Genomic DNA, 4,548 nt, shown 5'->3' with positions numbered 1-4,548 from the left:
TGCTTTTTCCATCACGACAATATGCTTCCTTGCTCAGTCTTCAAGGGTAACCAGGGCTCTCCATGGGCAACTCATTGGGAGAATTGACCCCATCCATCCTACAGCTTGAAATTTGCGCCTTGAAACATCGTTCTGTTCCCCAAACTCAAAGAACACTTAAAAGAACATGATTTGAGGCCCTCAAGATGCTGAACTGTCATTTTGACATGGTACAAATCAGAGTGCAGAATTCTTTGGGGAAGGGTTAGCGAGATGGTTGAGAAACAATAATTTCACAGTTTGATATTTTTGCTTAAGAAAGACTAATATGATTCTTTAGCAGTATTTTTCACCATTCTTTATGTGTGCATATATATTTCTAAATCATGTCTATGTATATGTAGCTACATATATATGGTAAGATATGACAGAAAGAGTATGTGGGGGTGGGGCTGGGGGGTTCACTCATTGGGGCCTTTCTATTTAGGTACTCCTCTGGAGATTAAACTAGTCAAGGATTGAATTTTTTAAAAAAAGCTTCTAGAAACCAACAAAGTGGTCATTGTCGCTATCCCTCAACAGGGTGTGTAAAATGTAACTTACATAGCATCCCATTATATTAGTTATTAAAAATAATTTAGAGGCAAGAATGTATGGGTATTTTATATAATGTACTCTGCAGGTTTTGGATTGCGAGGGTGACTGCTAAGAATTTTTCTCTAAATATATATGTGTGGGTTTGTGTCTATGAGTGCATATGTGTATCTACTTGTATATCTACAGGAGAGAGAGTCACAGTAGGAAGAAAGTAGCCTAAGAATTTAGAGCAGATATATCCCTTTGCCCTTTGTCACCACACAAACACCCACTATCTCAGGCCCCCTCCCTAGAGACCCCAGCACGGACACGTTCTGCCTGAGCAGCATGGGCTTGCTGCAGATCTGGGACCCTGCTTTCTCGCTGTGGTACAGCTGCATCTGCACACAGGGCAAGTCACTACTGTTGACAAACCTGAGCTGCCATTTGAGTAACTATTTACCAACGTTTGGTTTACCTGATGTTGAGCCACACTTAATATCATTCCTTGGTGTGAAAGCAGAGTCAGAGCCCCAGTGTGTCGGAATGACACACCAGTCTTTGGTTAGGAGGTGGTGCATCGGGGTACGGGAGCAGATTCCAATGTGCCAACCCCTTGCCAAATTTGTGTGAGCTAATAAAGATCTCCCATGCGATCCAAAACTGGAGTGTTCCTGTGAGATCTTTCATGAACTGAAATGGTATGCAGCAAAGAGGTAATCATCAATAAAAAGAGAGAAACATTTTGAGGGTTTCCAGACCCCAAAACTAACCCCCCAAATCATACTAAATGGCACATAACACCTAAAATCACACTAAGGAGCCCTGGCTGCTTCCGCTCCTTGGAGTCCTCAAGCTGGCCACAGGGTCCCAAAATCTGATGTTTGGCTCATAAACGAACACATACTCTGCCTTTTTGAAAGCTGGTGTGGAGGAGCCGATGACTCACCATCCTTGTACTGGCAAGGGAAGGACTAACCAGGAGAGGGGAGTTTGAATGACCCGGAACCCTCAGCTAAATGGAAGATGGGTCAGAAAGGAACACAGACCATTTCTGAAACAGTAAAGAAAATCAGGAAGGCAATGGGAACACAACCAATGCGTACTATCTTGGCAATCTATGTCTGTCTAGTGATTAAAACATCTGAGTATCTTAGTTACATAGCAGTCGTATACATTCCAATTGAATGGAGACAATACTTTTGAGACTTTCTCAAATTTTACTCTCATCTCGTTAGTGGATCCTTAAAAAATGTTTTATTGGCACATAATTCATTTTTCATACAATTTGATCATTCAGTTATATTAAGAAAAGTTAGGAATTCATCACCACAATTTCAGAACATTTTCTTTTTGTACAAATTGTTAGCTCTCCATTCCCCCTAGCCGCCTCTGCCATGCTCCTAGGTAATTATTAATCCAGTGACTCTCCCTACAGATCTATTTAGCCTGTATTTCATATACAGAAAATCATTTAAAACACCAATAGGATGGCAATAAACAAAAAGCCAAGAACCATGACCAAACAAGACAGAAAAACCTCAGTAGAAAAGAAAACAGAAAATATTAAAAACTACAACAGTTTTAAAATGGGTCAGGAGGGAGATCAAATGATGAGATGTAACATGTAAGCCTAACTAAGGAGCCCTGGTGGTGTAGTGGTTAAGAGTGGGATCTGCATGGTTGGCAGTTCAAAACCACCAGCAACTTCATGGAGAAAGATTGGGCTCTCTGTTCCCATAAACAGTTAAAATCTCAGAAACCCACAGGTGGTTGCTATGAGTCAGCATTGACTTCATGGCAGTGAGTGAGTGAAACATCTGCCGTAATCAACCTTACAATGCTCTCTATCTGATAGCAAAAATATTCACATACCTGGACAATGGTCTAAGGATATTCACTGGAGGCTTAAACCATGCATGGACCCTGAAAATTGATTGGGCATCCATTGTCATTCATAGCCTTTGGCAAACTGGGTGTTCAGAATTTAAGCTCTGATACCTTTCCCTCTTTTCGATATGGATTTATCCGGTCAATCCTTGGATCACATAAGCTGATGTGCTTCTTCCATATAGACTTAATTCTTTTTCACTTATATGGCTGCTTTTCTTGATGACAAGCCTTTAAGATCCCAGATGCCATTCTTTCAGTGATCCTTTCACAGGGTAAGAATGGTGGTTTTCCTGATTCATCTGACATCCTCCAAATAGCAAGGGGGTCTAACTCTTCATAGATTGTGGCTAGAATCCAGTGTGAGTCTCCAATCCATTCATACACCTATGGCTTAAATATGTCTCTGGTTCACTTTAGAGACATCTCTTTCATGATTCTTTATGTGAGTAATCTGTTTAGGAGTTCCTAGGTGGTGCAAATAGTTATGCATGGGACAGGTAGCCCAAAAGTTGGTGGTCCAAACCCACTCAGAGGTGCCTCAGAAGACAAGCCTCCTGATCTTCCAAAAACTCACAGCCTTGAGAACCCTGGGCAGCATTTCTATTCTCCATGTGCCTGAACTGAACTTGACGGCAACTGACAACAAAAACTATTATCAGCTGGCCCACTGCATTTTAAAAAAACTCCAAATAATTTAAATCCATGAGATTTTGCAAAAATAGCACAGAATTCTTGTATATATTTTTTCAATTTTCCAAATGAGAACATCTTACTCATAATAATCCTAACCACAAAAACTGGAACCCGCTGCCATGGAGATGATTCTGACTCACGCAAAGAAACGTCTTTAGGATACATAGCGTAGACCTGCTCCTTAAATGTCCCAGTCTGTAACTCTTTTTCTTTTTCAACTGGATGATTTTAATGTTGTGTTTTTCTCATAAATAGTTTTCTTGGTAATGTCAGACATGTACACTGTTGGGTGGGATTCAGAAACACAGGGTAAGAATGGTGGTTTTCCTTATTCATCTGACATCCTCCCAAATAAAGGGGGTCCTGGGATGAAAGGGCCAGCAAACCAGTAGGGCTGCATTTGTGCAGCCGTCACTTCCGGGAGTGTTGGGAACCTGGGCATATTGCCCCACATCCTCTTGCCTCCTTGTGTCACCAGGCCCAGCTTGCTCACACTAACTTCAGTGACAGTTCCATTGGTAATAACACTCAACATTGTCTACAGTGGGGATAAGGAGTTCTTCTTCACATCAAGTATTGGTAAGCAAAAGGTAGCTTTAAGTTCAGGGTATGTAACATGTGCCTTCTTGACATGTAAGCCCATAGGCCTGATGAATCGTTCATACTTTGGTGGTGTCCATGTAAACCCATCCCCAACAAAGCAAACTTGAGTAACCATCCTTTTCCATTCCTTCTTTTTCCTCTTTAGTTTCTCCCTGGGCATGAACTTTGGGCAGAGGGACTTCCCATTTTCCAGCTTTCTCTTTTTGTTTTTGTTTGATCATGTTGGAAAGGACTTTAGCTCGAGACTACCCCTCCTTGTCCAGCAGGTAGGCAGGCACTGCACCTTGTGGGGTCTTCTCTTCGTTCTTTGTTTGGTGTTTCTCTTTTCACGCATCTTGATAGTCTTTTCCATTTGTGTTTTCTCAGCATGACACTGCTTATGGTAGAGCTTGGCCTTCGGCCCAATCATTGGTTTTGCCTTCTTTGAACATTCATGAGCCGCTCACATGTCCTTTTTCTGTTTCTCTCATGGTAATCCAAACGATGTCCATAGTGCTTACGGTGTAACTCGATAATGTTCGTTTTGTGGCATGGTGACAGCAGCAGAGCCACCTGACACAGTCATTTTGGGGTCCCTGCCATCTGTAAATCTTTCCAGAAGCAGGAGTGTCTACTCGCTCAACTCTCTCCCACAGAATGCCCACCTGTGGTTAGCAACCTAACACATCTAACCCACAGCATCACTTGGGCTCCCATTAGTAAGTACACACCTTCTTTTGGACTATGATTGCTATAAAATTGAATTATGTCCCCCCCAAATGTGTACTGTAAATTCTAAACCTCTGTTTGTAGGAGGAGCCCTGG

At 41.9% G+C, this 4,548-nt stretch overlaps 1 pseudogene; it reads right to left on the bottom strand.

Moving 5' to 3' along the window:
* Positions 1-3,473: 3,473 nt before the first annotated feature.
* LOC115870997 lies at positions 3,474-4,276 on the bottom strand (annotated as a pseudogene).
* Positions 4,277-4,548: the final 272 nt, after the last annotated feature.

Source organism: Echinops telfairi, unplaced genomic scaffold (assembly GCF_000313985.2).
Source record: "Echinops telfairi isolate 266 unplaced genomic scaffold, ASM31398v2 ScPeMD7_3533;HRSCAF=4204_0, whole genome shotgun sequence".
Lineage (NCBI taxonomy): Eukaryota > Metazoa > Chordata > Mammalia > Afrosoricida > Tenrecidae > Echinops > Echinops telfairi.
This window is presented reverse-complemented; position numbering and strand designations above follow the sequence as displayed.